At 34.0% G+C, this 17,622-nt stretch overlaps 1 pseudogene; it reads right to left on the reverse strand.

The window, feature by feature from the left end:
• Nucleotides 1–17,280: 17,280 nt before the first annotated feature.
• On the reverse strand, nucleotides 17,281–17,399 carry LOC120623153 (uncharacterized; annotated as a pseudogene).
• Nucleotides 17,400–17,622: the final 223 nt, after the last annotated feature.

A 17,622-nucleotide genomic window follows, 5' to 3' on the forward strand; every position in this document is an offset into this window, starting at 1 on the left:
GAAATGAATGTAATTGAGTTTCTTACTTACATCAATGCCAATCTAATTCACCTGACCCAAAAAGAAAGCTGAAGTAAATGCATGAGATACTATTATCTTAGAACTTAACATATTTTGAAAAAAACTTTTTTTGTACATTAAAAACAATTTGATACATGTTAATAAAATTTAAAACAAGATATAAATTAATTATATTTCTAAATTTAGCAAATCTCCAATGTGAATTTAGACATTTTACTTTTGAAAATAATTAGGCATCTAATTTACTTATTTGGTGATTTTTAAATGTAGATTACAGAAAAATAAATTGCAGAATTTTTAAAAAACAACCTAATAGGAAAGATTACTAGTTTAGACTACTCCACTAAGGATTCTGTTGCAAATTGTTGACATAAATTCTTCTTCAGAGAAGTTCAGGAAAGTTTTGAACATTTTGAAAAAAATTAAGTGAACATTATTTTTAAAGAAACAAAGTTTCAACTTATATGCAGGCTCTGAGGTGAAGGATAGCTCATCTTGGAAACTGTATCTATTAATGACAAAATGGGAGGTAATAGTTATAAAAACAAACAGCAAATTTCATTTTATGTAGCTTTCTTTAGACTGTGATTATTTTTTCATTTTTTAAAGGTAGAGTTTACATCCTGTTTTACCAAATCTATTTAATATGAATAATGTACTCAATCTGACCTTGGGTAGTATAAAGGGTGTGCATGTGTGTGTGTGTGCGTGTGTGCACACACACACACATGCACATACATGCATATACACATTTTAATAATTCAGTTTCCTGAACTCTGGAGTTTTCATTGGGAATTATTTCCTACAATTTTTATTAGCTGGTCATGTGAATAAGTCAAATATAAAAGTCTGTATACACAAGCTTGAGTCTTTCTTTCCCAGATAATGCCAGCTCTTAAAAGATTAGGCCAGTGTTGTAGTATATGACCTATTCTTTTCCTGCAAACCCTGTGGGCTTTTTCTCTATATGAATTTTTCCAAACTGAAAATAAAAGCCTACCCACTTTCATTTATATAAGTATTCTAAAACGTATTAAGTAAAAAATTAATTTAAAAAATCACATTTACATAAAAGGAGATGCTTGTATAATGAAACTCCGTATACCTATTACTTAGTTTTGATAATTACACAGCATTACACCATTTGTTTAAACTATTATTTTTTGCTTTTCATTTTAAAAAATTCCCTTACATATTTGAAAGTGTAGCTCAGGCATCATGGCATTTGACTCCTACTTAACTCTTGCTTAGCTACAATGCTATGTATCTATCTATCATCTGTTTATCTATCTATCATCTATCTATATTTCAACATATCTATTATCTATGATATATATTATAATAATCTCTAAAAGCATTAATTTTCTTATAGAACAATGTCATTATCATACCTAATATACTTAATAATAACTAATAACTCTTCTCTTGGGGGTCTTTGGTTCAATGAGATCCTCAAACTCATAAGACCTAAGAAGTCTTCCTTGGCATGGATAGATCAAGGGAGAGAAAGCAGCATGCTAGCAGGGCAGCCTCGATGTGTTTTTTCAACAGAAGCTCTCACAACAATCTATGTAATGGCCCAGGGGCCATACTCCATGTCCCTGCCTAAGTGTCATCTAAGAAATGAGGGTATGAGATCGCACGAGTAGGGACTGGAGCCACCCTGTCCCAAATTTCAAAAGACAACTTCACTCAAGTAAGACCAAAGCTCTTGTCTCCCACAAGGTATTTGTAGTTCATTTCTAGACCTCTTAGATGAGATGGAGCCTACCAACTCAGTGTGACTTTGCTATTAATCAATATTGCCAGTAACACAGCTGACATTTCATTTTTACTGTGCTTCCAAGGGAGTAGAGCTAGAAGCATCCTGAGCCAAGGTCAATTTTTTATGTGAAAGAATAAAAGGATTTGTTGACCCTTTAATCAAAGTTTACCTCTAAGCACTCACCTTTTTGACATAGAAAAAGCATAATTGACCACCAGAATTTGAACTATCTAAAGAATATTAGTAATTCCCTTCATTCTCTAATAAATAGGACGATTTGGGGCGGGAAGGGTAATTAACATTATAGGGCTCACAATGTCTTTTATATCTCGATGATCATAAGGCAAATTTACATTAAAAAGTTAAGCGAAAGTATAAAATACAGCAAGCAGAGAACAGCACTTTTTATTTGTTTCTTTTATCTCTTTAACCATGAATGTCTTTCAAATAAAACATCAGTAAGTCTAACATTTCATAAAAACTGAAGACACAGGTCTAGCCTCATCAGAAAACATTAGTGTTATTCTGTTGGGTTGGCATTTAAAGCTCAAATTGCAGTCCCAACCTTTGCATTGGACGCGGGGTTAAATCAGTGTGCAAACTCAAGATTACTCTGCAGATGCAACTTTGGCATTCCTGAATTTGGCAGATATTTCCACAATGCTGCAAATATGTCTCCATCACTGTCACATTTTTAATTATTGTAGAATTAAAGTATGCCACTGAAAATGGCCACTAATAGCTATTTCATTTTGTCAGTCCACATATTAACTATAAATATTTGATTCTCTAAGCAACGAGGATTTTTTTTAGTAACATCAGTAATTTATTACATTTTGACAGTAAATATAGTCTGGGATTCCTGAGGGGCGCACATGCATGTATGTGTTCACACTCACATCTGCATGTATCTTTTCTCTTTCTCAGAAAGGTGACTAACAAGACTTAGTCTCTGTCCTCATGGAATATAGAATTTGAAGAGGTAATGCAAAGCTGATTGGCATTTTACTTATGAGAGTTAAAGAGCTACTGGTTGAGGAGAATGTGTATATTAACAACAGAGATTTGTGTCTCCTCTTTTTAAAGTAAATCCTCTTCTTTTCCCAAAAACTTCTTGGAATTTCTTATCTGTAATCTAAAATGTGAAATCTAGGATTATATTAAATTGTTTTTACATTGTAAATATTATCTCCTCATGGGAAATATATTGTTTCTTTTTGCCTGTCACCATAAACCAGTTAAATTGACATGTGATATATTCCCCATTTTAGATAACTAACAGCTGATTTTTGTGTGTGTGAGTTGGAGAATAATTTTAAGTTTTCATTTTGAGAAGCATACTTTTCTAATACAAAGTCTTAAATATTGGAGAATAATTTTCTTGCTTTTGAAATATAACTTGCCTATGAATACAAGTCTTGGAAGATTGGTTTTTTTTAAACTGTAGAATATAGAACAGTGAATACAGTAAGATCACTTTTGTATGAACCTCAAGTGTTTGTGTGTGTGTGTTTACATTGGTGTCAGTAGAAGTAAAAAAAAGAAGTCACTCAGACATTCCCTTATTACCTTTTAGAATTTAGTGATGCAAAAAAAGTGTGACAGTATTTCTCTTTTTTCACTTTGACTCCCATGTAATATATTATTTTTGTGTTTCTTAATATATCATCAGAATTAGGCACAAAGATCTTTATTTATTAATTTTGACTGGGCTATAGTAAAAATTTAAATGTCTACCTTGAAGATTATAAAAATTTTGGAAAGCTTACTTCTGTTATATCTTGTATAATTTCTGTTCCTTTGCGGAGAGGGGTTAGGTTATATTTTTGAGAAAACCAGTTATCTTTGTGTTGACACTCTATTCTTTGATCTAATAAATATAATTATTCTCTCTTATGATGATTTACCCATATTCATTTTGGGAGAGATTCCCTGTTTCTTATCCATTTACCCTTTACTACTTCTAACTGGATACTAATTATGTTATTTTTTGATGTATCTATCATCTCTTTAACTTTTTATTAAATTAAATATGTAATAAAAAGTCTTTATATTCACTGTCTCCCTTTTTCACATTATTTCATTGTCTTTCTTATTTTTTTTTTTAATTTTCAGCTTAAAGTGTTGCCTTTCCACTCCAGCCTGTCCTGTCCTAGAGAACAGAACTACTTCTTTCCTTAGCTATCATGTTTGCCTCTGTACATTTGAGAATATTGAAAGTTCTCAAACTTTATTTCTGGATCTCTAATCAGATCCCTTCCATAGATATATTATTTCTCTGAATCTCCCAAACATGCTTTTTCCCTTAATTCTTCATAGCTCCCCAAATGAGCCACAACATGTCCAGATTTAGTGTTTTCAGTCTGATGAGTGGATCTCTAGTTTCTGTTCATTTGGCAATTTTTGAGATATTTGGTACCTGCTCTTCCATTACCTCTTAGCACTAAGTTAATATAGAGAGTTTCCAGTGCAAGTCTTACATTCTAATATACTTTCTCTTAATATCTCCTACTGTTCCTTCTGTTATCACTTATTGTGTCCCTCAGTTTATCCAATTAAAATGAAGAAATGCTATGCTGTATCAACTGGGGCCTAAAGTAAGAGTTAAATAAATGCTAAATTAAATAACAAATGAAGCCCAGGAGCCCAAGAGTTGCAATCCTACCATAATTAAAATGTTTACCTAAACATCCGGAGTTTGATTTTGCTGCTTGATCCTTGTCTTCTTATAAACAACAACAACAACAAAAATAACAGAATAAAATACTTATGCATTGTTATGCTTTGTAACTGAGTTCAATCTTCTCTGGTTTGGTTACTTCAAAAAGAAAATAAGACTCAAAGTTATCAGATGAACCAGATCAAAAGTAGTGTTACTTCATATGTAGTAACAACAAGAGGATTAATCTTGGGAGGAAGATGTGATATAATTATAAGAGAACTGCAGAATTTGAGCAATATATTGAAAATAATTTTTTTAAGAATTTCATGATTTTTTTTTAATCTACTATATGTTGTCATAAAATTTAGCTAAATCTCATTCTTTAAACACTTGATGGTTCCAGTGAAGTGTAATTGTGAGCTATGCTACCTGTATTTCTTTAGGATATTTAGGTAATCATCTTTTATCTGAATACATTGTCATGAGAAACAAAAAGTAAATGATAACCACCTAAGTGTCAATTTTGGTTTTCAAAATGGGTTTCCATTCACATGAATGATGAAAAAATAATTTTTAATAATAAGACACAAATTTATTAGAATTTTTCTCAACTGTCAGCCCTCTGATTTTTTCCTCCTCATCTTCTCCACTCCAGTTATACTCTTTCTTTTCATTGTATTTAATTGTTCTTAGTGCAAATTAAAACAAATGTAAGTGCATACAATGATTAACATAATTATATTTTCTCCATTGTGAATACTGACCTATTTGAGAACAAATCATTTATTAAATTTTCCTTTGCTATAACACCCAGTGCATAGCTGATTACATTTGTAGGTTTTCAAAGTTCTGTCTAAATTAAATTAGAAAAATATGGGATTATTCCCTTTGTTTAGTCTATAACATGTCTGTTCTTTCATTCCTTTCTTCATTGCTTTTTTAATATAAACTAGTCGGTTGCTATCAAAATATGTTTTAGCCTTGTCCTTCACTGTGTGATACAATTCAAATTTAAACAGTTATTTCATTCTTACCCTGTATCTTTATATTTTAGGAGATTTTCTTTTTCATTGTGAGCAATAGGGAATTGCTCAATCTCATTTTACATATTAAGAATGTGAGACCCAGAGAGGTATTATAATTTTGTAAAGTCCAGATAATTTGTTAACAAGTGTAGCTTATAATCTTTCATTATTTTCTTTTATCTCCTACAGTAATTAATGTCATGTTTTAATTATACTTCTTGCTGCATAAATATGTCAACTGATTCCTAAAATAATTCTTGCTTTAAATTATTAAGATTATTTTGTGGGTTTGTTATATTGTCCTGGTTATTTGTGCTGTAATGTGATAAGGCTAATTAGTTTTTTTTTTTAAAGAGAAAAAAAATCACTAAAGATGAAGTTAGTTGGAAAGAGCATCACATTTTAAGCTTAAATCCCAACTTATTCTTAGATTAATGTTTATCTTATATTTCATTTTTAGTTTTTTTCCCTCCAAATAAATTCTAAAATTGAGTCCTAATTTATTTACTACTTTTCTATAAGCAATCATTAATATAAACTGCTTATTTAAAATACCTATTCCACTTAAAATTTTTAAAACTTACAACAAATGGCAGACTCCCTAATATATACTACCACATAACTCACATTGTGCTGCTTCGACCACCTGTCACCCCTTATGTGAAACCAAAAGGTATCTTTTAGACAATTATTTTTCACAGCAAGTCAGGCTAAAAACTTATCAGTGTGATGGATTCTTGAACACTAAAGTCAGGTGCTGATGAAGTGAAAGAAGAGGTAGAAAGAGCATTCACAGAGTAGAGTTATTTTTTTTCTGAGACTAGAACATGAGATTCATTTGAATCTTTTTCCTAAGTGAGGATATTATTTTTTTGTATAGAATTCTTATACATTCTTTTCCATATTATTTTAAAATATTTCAATATTTTTAAGAGCAAATTAATTGAAATAACTTGTAAATTATTATAAAATATGTTTTATATATGCAATATGCAATATGAATTTATGTGCAATTTGTATTTGATATATAGTTAAAAGTTTTAGTTTAAGTACTATTCACCACATAAATAATGGACCCTACTTAATTAAACACTCAGTATTTTATCTGCTTTTATGAAAAGAAGATGTGCCAGGATCTGGGAAATATATAAAATGCAATCACAATTTGTGGAAATATAAGAAAGATATACAATTCATTATGACCTCAAATTTAACCTGGAGTTTCCTGGCAGCAAAAGAGAAAAGAGATTTGCATTTAGATGAGTACACTTATTAGTAAGTAGGAGACATGCCATTACTTTGGTTTAAGCAATGTTTTTTCCTGACTAAATTTCACATAAAAGTTCAACTAAAAATAGATTATTTGTGGGTTATCTTGTTTAATACAGTCACATTGATCTATTGTGGATTCAGAACTGGTGTCAATCTCATTACCTTACTGTGTTCTCATAACTCCTTCTACATCTTTTTAATTAACCATAATTACAGTGGATTGTTAATTGCTTGTTTTTGGTTAATTTTCTCTCCTAGGTTGTGAGCTATTTTAACTTATATATCTTTCACAAAATAACCTATTTTCTGGCATAAGTATGAGTAAAATTACTGTTTAGTAAATAAACGATATATAAAAGGAATAGAGGAAGAAAGAGGGAAGATGAGATGGAGAGAAGAGAGGAAGAATATAGTATATATGTCATATATAGAGTATATATTATATATAGTATATCAGTGTATATAGAGAGAACATAAATAGTATATATACCACATATTCTATAATATACTATATCTATGCATATATATGCATAGATATACTATATGTGTGTGTATCTTTATCTATTTCCTCCCCACACTCAAAATATGTCTGGTCAGCCTCCCTGTCCACCTTGCTCTCCCAGCCCCAGGATCTGAAGAGTGGGCACATGCCCCAAGACAGATTGGTTAGAATCTTACCAATAAGGATCAAAGATCGTTGAAACTCATTTTGAGACTAAGGCATCCTCCTAAAGACTCAAGCCTCTGCTGCTTAATCGCTTAGTTCCTATTCTTTCTGAGACTCAGTTACTCATTTCTCTTTTTCAGTCTTTAAAATATTCAGAATCCTTCAGATGACTTGTCCTTGGTTTTCATTAATGCTGCAGAGTTCATCCCTATTGCTCTAAACACTGTAGTTGAAACACACAACTAGCACTGTGCCTGAAACATGGGTTGTATTCACTAAATACAAGCTAGATGAACAAATAAATGAACGGATGAAGGAATGAGCAAATGGCTTTTCTCTTATCAGTCAGCATACTAACCTGAGAATGACCGAGACCTCTAACAAACCTAATCCTGAAAATTCAAACTCCTTAACATGTCCCAAAGCAAGAGAAATTCTGATAGAGAAACAGTAATAAATTTCTGTCTGCATGAACCTCATTCGGGTAAAATAATGTAAAAGTATCACTAGATCAGTGTTTATAATTAGGGTGCAAAAAAACCTTTATGTGGATGAATTCACCCTAGAAGCATTGGGTACAACTCCAGCCTTTTCTCTATCAAGCTCGTGGGAAACATGGCAAGTGTGTGCCAGGCCGTTTTCGGCTGCCGTTATGAACTGAGTTAGAATTCCCAGCCCTGTGGAGACTTGATGCTATCTCAAAACCCCCTCTTTTTTCAACATACCATTTTATGATTTTCAAGGAAGTTACAGCACTTTGCACCTGAGAATATGGCTGCAGTATGAGTACAAGTCATATATTTTTTACATTTTTTACATTTTTTACATTTGCTCTCACCCAGATTACTCTCCATTTGATTATTATCCATATCAGCAAGATGAAATGAATATGACTTCCTTTATAAATGAATGCTCCTCCTATGAAAGCATATTTTAATATGTTTAATACTCAAGTAAAATATCTGCAGTATTTTTATTCCATAGCCCTTTTGAGGAAATATATTAAAGTTTGCATTGCATATTGTTTCTTCAAGTAATGATCTCATTTTGACATTACAGCAGTATATCTGTGAAGAATATAAGTATTCACTGTTTGGTGACTAGTATCCATAAAATGTAAATACAAACTTATCTAAATGCAGCAATTAGCATAAATATGGCTCACTATAGTATACAATGGGGGGAAAGTAAACATATAAAGAAATAAATTTACAATGATTAACTCAGAGGTACCTCTTGTAATGTGAAAATAATTCAAAAACATTTCCCCTATAACTCAAGTGCTCAGAATGTGGTTAGGTGCAATCCAATTAATATAATGTACATGGCATTTTAAATTCATTTCAAAGTAGCAGTATATATTATTGAACTGCCACTAAAACAATCAGCCACAAATTTTTGTAATATTTCTTTGTAGTAGGTTTTGAAAAGATTTAATATTACTGAACCCTTAGCCATTAAATTTCTATTCCAAACTATGGTATGGAAAAATGAAAGAAAAAAAAAAAAGGTTAAAAATACAAGCTAGCATAAACTCATGCATTAGTAAAATTTCTGTGCTCCAATGCAAGTCAAGAAACCCAGGAGGTTATAAGCTAATATTTACCTCTGCTGAGTAAAATATGAGCCAAAGATTAGTCTCTGCCAAAGACTAAAGACAAAGAAACATGTTACAGATAATTTGCATGCAGTCATTCAATCTGCAAATTTAGATGCTGGAAATGAGACAGGTGGACATTGACAAGGCTTGATTGCATATGTTATCTAGAGTGGGCAAAGCCCTAACAATGCGTCTTACCTTTGATTAGAAAACATTATTTCTAAAGGTGTCATGGCAGTTCTCCTGATCCCATTTCCTTCGTTTTTACCTTCCTTCCTTCCTATTCTCTTTCCTTCCTTCCCTCCATCTCTCCCTACCTCTCTCCATCCCTCTCTCCCTCCCTTCCTCCCTCCCACCATAAAATTTGTATTAGAAGATAGGATAGGTTATACTGGAGGTTCAACGCAGGCTGTGTGGGTCTTTAGTCAGACCATCAAAGGTGCTGCCACCTTGGATTTTGCTAACTGCCACGGGAAGGGAAGAGTAGGAGAGAAGGCAAAGCATCAGCTCTTAAATGCCAGAAAATTAAGGGACAACTCTTGCCATTTCCATTTGCATGAAGTTGGCCACTACTTCCATTATATTAAGCATTTTGTATGGCTTTTTTTTAATGGAATTCTAATGCTAATTACCCAATGCTCTTTTCAGTGTTATATTTCGTTATATTATTATTAAATTCCAGTTGTGTTGCATTGTGGTTTGAAAGTGTGACGTATACTGTCAAAATTTTAGTTTTTGTTGAGATTATTGCCTTGTACATAAAGGTCTGTTTGTCTGTCTTTCTATCTGTCTATGTATCATCTACCTATCTTTCCATTTCTGTGTTTTAAATCTATGTTCATTCTCTAATTGTTGCTAAATGGTTTTATTGAAGTCTTTTAAGATCAAACTTGATGATTGTTTTGTTTTCATTTTCTTACTTGGAAGGTGAGTTATATCTCTTACTCTGACTGAAAGTTTTCCCTCTTCCACTCTGACCCAAGATTTATCATCAGCTCCCACTTTAAGTATTTAATATTTTTTAGCATGCTAAGACTTCTAAATAATTAAATATTAAAATGTATCCCTATTAATATTACTTGATATTAGTTTTTCTCTTAAATTTACAAATGAGGAAACTGAGTCTCAGAGAAGGTAAATGTGCTGCTTAATATAATAGTAGATCTGTTTGACTCCAATCCTCTGCATTAATACTACATAAAAAATTAGTAAAACTGACAAGATGATATTTATTAAATTTCTCTAAATTTCAAACTCAGAAGGAAATTAATATTGATTTTCTTTAATAAGCTTTTAATATATGTCTCAATTTAAGTGTGCATGTTTCCCTTAGCCAATAACAACATTCATTTCCTTTTAATTCAGTAATAAACATGATTAAATTTACTATATTATATGGATTGTCATAAAACATGCAATCCAGTCAAATTAATGTGACAGGATGCAAAAGAGACTACCAAATAGAATCAAAATATGCCATAATATTTCATCATGTTTTAAATATTACATGTTGCAAAAATATTAGTGCTAGGATTAAATGTCTCAATATCACTGTCATACACCACATTTTTTTGTATTTCTTCATTGAATCTAGGACAGTGATAAAATCACATAATCAAAAACATCTTAATTATAGAAGAGTAGAGGTTACTATTAAATTCAAATGATTTCTGTATTTGGGGGCAACTTTTAAATAGTTAATAGAAGAATTTCTCAGGAAATTATGATTACCTGATTTATGACCACTTAATTTTATTTGGGAAATATATCGTTCCTTGTCTAAACACATACATGCAGAGATACACATATCAAATTCTTAATGTTTAAACTTGTTTAATGAAGTCAGGATCTTTGCTTTTGAGGATTTATATCTCTGATTTCATCAAAATCATTTAATTCTTATTTCATTTATCTTTAAAACGTCATGCTTTGAAACAACAAAGTCTAAAATCTATGGAATTACTTTTGTTTAAATAAGTAATAAAAATAATAGATGGCATATTACTTACATTTCAGAAAATGTACTTTCACTGCAGTGGCTATAAAATAATCAGAGAATATATATACATATAAAATAATTATACAGAAAAAATATTTTTAAATTCAAATTTATTTTTCTACACAGAATATTGTTCGACTGTAGTTTCAAAATGTGACAGACAGCCCCAAGCAATTGTATATGGTTAAAGTAGAATGGTGAAGATTTAGTGGCAGTTTTTTAACTGTTCTTGGGGGCAACACACAGCTTGACAAAATGTGAGTTTTTAGGCTCCTTTTGTGCTGCTATTTCCTTACTTTTATGCCATCCCTCTACTTCTAATATTGTGTGTGGGAACATTATATCTTATTTTTTTTTCTCATTTTCTCTAATAAGACTCTACCCTTACATGCATGGTAAAAAATACATCTATAAATGAGCATTAGGAAAAGCAAATATGAGCATCCTTTGAACTATCTTTATAAACTTTCACTAAGTATACATTTCAAAATAAAAAGATTAAAAATATCTATAGGATAGTAACATCAGGAAAATGATGGGGAAGGCAGGCCCAGAATCTCACCTGCCCATAGAAACATCAACAAGAAAAAGAAAGAAAGAAGGAAAGAAAGAAAGAAGGAAAGAAAGGAAGGAAGGAAGGAAAGAAGGAAGGAAGGAAGGAAGGAAGGAAGGAAAGGAAGGAAGGAAGGAAGGAAGGAAGGAAGGAAGGAAGGAAGGAAGGAAGGAAGGAAGGAAGGAAGGGAGAGAAAGAAAGAAAGAAACTAAGAAAGAAACTGTCATAACAAACTTTGTCAAAACTTCAGTAAACAGTCAGAGGTTTACAGCAACCAAATGAACACTGAATCAAGAAGGGAGCAACTTAAAAAGGGTAGAAATGCTTTGCGGAATTTTTACTTGTCCTTGCTTCAACTTCTCCCACCAGAATGGTGTCATTCTTAAAAATGACAGCCCACAATCCCAGCGTAGGATCCTGATTCCTGGTTCTGGAGGGAGCAAAGCAAACCTTATTTACAGATTACTGTGACTCTTCTAACTTCTCCGGGGCTCCCTGAAAGATGGATGCAAGGCTCTTGCCTCTGTTTCAGTTGTCTTGGAACTGAGGCAGGATAAGCTCTGGGCATCCCTTGAAAAAAACTGTAAGGTGAATTAACAACTCATAGATGCTTGGGGCAACAGATTGTGAATGAAACATACAATAAACTGCACAAGGCACAAGAGGGAAAGCTAGGGAATTCTTTGGGATATTAGGACATTCAAAAGCACCCACGTGTATGAGGGAATCTCTGAGAAGTCCCAAGCCTTCCCTGTAGGCTAGTCTCTAAGCTTCAGACGACCAAGCTAAGGGTTGAAGAAGTAATCTAGCACAGAGTCAAACTGCAAACACTTTCAGAAGTGTTTTCGTTTGTTGTTTAACTCTTCATATTCAAGGAAATCCCAGTTAAAATACTAGCAAGACACTAGATAAGGAACAGAGCATTCAGTGACCACACATGACAGAGTATAGTCTTTTGTAAGAAGACTAAGTTGATTTTTTTTGAAAGATAATCGACAAACCCTTAGCTAGACTACAGAAAGGGAGAGGACTCAAATACACAAAATCATAAATGAAAGAGGAGACATTAGAGTAGATGCCTCAAAATAGAAAGGATCAAAGGGATTATTATGCACAATTAGCCAGCAGACTGGAAAACCTAGAAAAAATAGAAAAAAAATTCCTGGAAACATACAATCTGCCGAAATTGAATTAGGAAGAAATAGGAAGCCAGAATAGACCAATAACAAATAAGGAGATTAAATCAGCAATAAAAAAAAAAATCCAAACATGGAAAATTCCAGGACCAGATGGCTTCATGGGTAAATTCTATCAAACACTGAAAGAAAAATTAATACCAATTATTCTTAAACTCTCCCCAAAAATATAAGAGAGAATACTTCCAAACTCAAACAGATACTTATGTCAACATCTTTTGCAACATATTTACATTACCCAAAAGTAAAAACAATCCAGTGTCCATTAGCAAATGAATAGATAAACAAAATGTGGTATATTTACAACATTAGTCTGTTCAGATTGCTATCACAAAACTACCATAGACTGGGTGGCTTAAATAACAAAGACAGCTTTTTCTTCTTATCCACAGGGAATACGTTCCAAGACCCCCAGTGGATGCCTGAAACCACAGATAGTAACCAAACCCTATATATACTACGTGTTTTTCCTATACATATATACCTATGATAAAGTTTAATTTGTAAGTTAGGCACAGTAAGAGATTAACAATAATAATAGAATAATTATAACAACATACTGTAGTAAAAATTACGTGAATGCGGCATTGTTAAGTAAAATAAGGGTTACTTGAACACAAGCACAGCGGTGCCACCATAGTCAGGCTGATAGCCAAGTGACTATTTGATGAGCTACTAAGTGATTAAGGGACAGGCATTGTATACAGTGTGGACAAAGGGATGATTCACGTCCCAGGCAGGATGGAGCAGGGAGGCGCAAGATTTCAAGCTATCAAAAGGCGTGCGGTTCACAAGAAGTGAATCAAGCAGTCAGATATTATGTAAATTCTGCACAATGCTAGGAAGAGACTTAAAAGACAAATTGCCAAATTCCAGTGAGAGGTTTCAAAATCTGTGTGATCATGACTGCAGTTCACTGAACTCATTCTTATTGAATATTTTTTCTATATATTGGTGTGTGCAGATGAAGCAGGCAGGGCCAGAATTTTAATATCTTAGTGCAGTACAGTCATTGCTACAAGTGTGAAATCAGAGAGAGAGAGAAAAGAGACAGGAGTTCAATCATCTGCTAATTTCTTGGTCATGCACTTTTTAAATTTTGTACATTTTCCCCCCAAATTAATATAACTATAGCTATTCTTATAACTATGCATTTCGAAAACTTTCAGTGCTATTTTTCCATGTTTTACCATCCTGAACACACACTCACATATGTTCACACACACCTGCTCTTCCATTGTTTTAATTTTTTTTTCTTGAGACATAATTGGGAGCATTAACATGTAACCTTGCTGATTTGTGACTATTTGATACACTACAGACCAAAAAAAAAATGATTAAAAATATGAAATAAGGCATGGGTTTTGTACTGTCTTGTAGAACAAAAGAAGCAAGAGCCGTTGACTTAGCACTTTGGAATGTGCACGAAGCAATCGCCCCAGTCACAGCATGCTCTGCTAGTCATCAAAAGACGTGCTGGCAGTTTTAAGCTCTCTCCATATGGCCCAGAATATATTCCCTTCATAGGGATAGCCCCTGTAACATGTTATTAACAAGGGTAGGGGGTGTTTATAGAATCTCTTAAAAATAAAACCAAACAAAACAAGAAAGAGGGGAAGCAACAACTTTCAGTGACTCAGAACCTCCCGTGAGTTCGAGGAATATACAAAGCAATCCCAGGTAAGGTGCTGTGGTGCTAGGGGTTTTGGGTGTACATTCTCTGCTACTAGTCTGTGATTCTATGCTAACTACCCGGGGACTCAGACACACAGTGCACACTCCTGTCAACCGGAAGGAAAACCAATTCTCTTTGGTCTCTTTTTTTCCTCCCCATGTCTCCTATAATCTCTTGACACTGTTGAAAATTTTGCTTCAGCACAATGTTTTTTCCTTGTTTTTCTTAAGACTCCGAAGGCGTTATTTTATCTATTCAAGTTGTTAAGTGTCTCTATATAGAATTTCAGGAATAGGTGACTCAAAAGCATATAAATTAGTTATAAATGGTGAAGAAGCATTTCCTTGACTCTTTGTCTTCTTTGGACAATGTAGTTATTGATTCAGGAAATAAACAAGCAATCAAATTTTTTAGATCAATATTTTTATGAGTTTATTTATAAAGCCATATGAAAGGAAAAAAATTCAGTATAGAAATTTATATAAAGAATAACTATCTTAAGAAAAAGAGTGAGATTTTAGTTTCAGCTCCAGTAGATAAAGAACTTGAATGTCTTCACTCCCATCCTGGAACAAGAAAAACTGGACAAACTGAAATCTAATCATGAGACAACTGAAGTCACAGGGCAAAACAAACCACTGAAGCATGGAGAGAGAGCATATCCAGAGAGATACAGCAGATCTGCTAAACCAGAACAATTGTTAGAGCCATAAGATGGTAGGAACACTTAAATGGTGATTTTGTCTAGTTGCCGGAGGCTGAATGTGGTCCAGGGTGGGAGTGAGAAGCTCCTGGAGGTCACAGCTTAAAAAGGACCTTCACACTTTTGTAGATTTTATCTCCAGGAATCACTCCAAGTCCTCACGGTGAAGAACTAAGAAAGGGTCTTCTGCGGCTCGGGGCACCATGATGGGAAGAGTAATGTTTATAAAATACTCTCGGAGCCTTCTGCACAACAAAGGGCTGCTCTTCAGATGAGCCTTTGCCAGAGCTGTTTCTCTGCTAGGGGAAGAGATTCCTCTCAGTCCAGACCACCAGCTTTGCTGTCTCATTTAACAGGGGAAACAAGTCAACTAACGGCAGGGCTTCAGTAAACCATGCTGGGACCACTGCAGCAAGGGAAAGCGGCGGGGAACAAGAAAAACAGACACACCAAATTTATAACCCCAGAGAGCCATTTGTGAACGTCGTGCCCTGCGACACAGGCACATCAGAGACCTGAGAGTTGATTGGAGGATTATAGAATGCTACTGATCACCATGCTTTGCCACCACACCAACCTGGCTCCAGGATGATCACAAGTGGTTATAGCTGATAGACCTGAAAGACAAAGAATCTCTCTGAGGAGGAATATTTTGGCAGGATAAGTAACTCATTCATCGGGGTCCAACCTATGAAAGAATCCTGTCATATGAAAGAATCAGCAAAAGAAAAACTTCCGTTGTCCTTTCTGTGCCTTGAGACTTTCTGTCCTGAAGTGGCTCAGGACCGATTTTCCAGCAGCCTTTATGGGTACATACAATTTAATAATCATTGGGAAAAGACAAACTGATACTTTTATCAAATGATTTTAACATTAATACCTAATAAGACCTAACTGATTCAATTTGAATAAGTTGGGGGAAGCAGCAAACAGCTGTGCTCCAGGCCCAATAATATTATGTATCTGATTTCAGTCCGTCTCCAACATCCTCGTGAGACTTCAGTTTTGAAGCCTCATTAAGGATCGCGTTCCCCAAAGGGAGGTTTGCAACAAATCTACCAAATCTGTCTTCTGTCTTCTAGGTCTCTGCTTTGCCGTGAGAGATGCTGACCTTTTCGAGGAGTTCTTCAAACTCCTCTGTGAGACAGTGGGCGATAACACTTTTCTCCTTGCCCTTTTTTCCCCCTTGAGATTTTGTGAATACTTAATAGCCCTGAATACTTAGCAGTTGAAGCAAGAGCTGAACTCAGTCCCAATTCCAGTTTCCAGGCTTTGTCTGTGACAGTTTCTGACAGCTCATAAATGGGTTTGGTGTTAAGAATCTCCTTAGAGCCTTTTTTTTTTTTAAGGAGCAATTGTGGATGTTTGATGAATTCTTATTACTGTGGCTTCCCTTTTCCCCGATGTGTTGTACTGTCATGCAGTCAACAGTAAAATGTATAAGTGCACATAAATGATCCTTGTATTGTGAAAATTGCAGCAGAAGACAAGCAATTATGTGGGGGAGTACATTAAGTAATATTGTTTTGCTTAGTTTCAGAGCCTCAGCTTTATCCTGAGTGTTGAACTCGATTTCCTTATTACTCAGAAGACATTGATCATCACTAGCCTAAGTAAATATTTGTTTTGATTGTCTCAGCAGGCAATCTCGGTGGTCATATTTTAACTCCTCATGCAGGCAAAAGAAAACCTCTGATAGATATTTTGGCTGGTCTCTGCCATTACAAAATATGCCCAAGCAGGTGTAGAATAATAACGACATATGAGAACAGACCTTGTAAACAGTAAATTGCATCACATAAGTAATGTACTGAGTTTATCTTGTATGATCATCCAAAGAGTACTGAGAAGTAAAATTGGTATACTCCCATTAGGTAAACTAAAGCACAGAGAATGTCGGACATGTCTGCATTCCCATGGCTAATAAGAGACTCAGCAGCAACTTGAACTCAGACACCCGATATGCTTCATAGAGTGATGATCCAAATGTAAATTAGGTATCATTCATTCACTCAATCTCTTTCTCACTCTCTGTTCTCTCTCTCTTATTCTCTCCCTCTTTTCCTCTTGCTCTCAATAGATGAAAACAAAGCCACAAAGAACATAACATAAAAAGCTTCTTATCAATGCCTTTTTTTTAAATACCTACAGCACCTGGTACCCCTAGGTGGTCTCCCATGCAAGTACTAACCAGGCCCGACCCTGCTTAGCTTCTGAGATCAGACGAGATCGGGCACATACAGGGTGGCATGGCCATAGACTCGATGCCTTTTATTTTTAATTTTTAAGGCACCTCTGTACCGTCTTCCACAGAGCCTGCACCATTTTACATTCAATTTACAGTAGTCAAGATTTGCAAACAACCTAAATGTCCTTCAACTGATGAATGGATAAAGAAACTGTGGTGTATACATACAGTTAAATATTATTCAACTTTAAGAAGAAGGACATTCTGCCTTATGTAACAGCATGGATGAATCTTGA

This window comes from Pteropus medius, unplaced genomic scaffold, assembly GCF_902729225.1.
Source record: "Pteropus medius unplaced genomic scaffold, Ma_sr-lr_union100, whole genome shotgun sequence".
NCBI classification, from domain to species: domain Eukaryota; kingdom Metazoa; phylum Chordata; class Mammalia; order Chiroptera; family Pteropodidae; genus Pteropus; species Pteropus medius.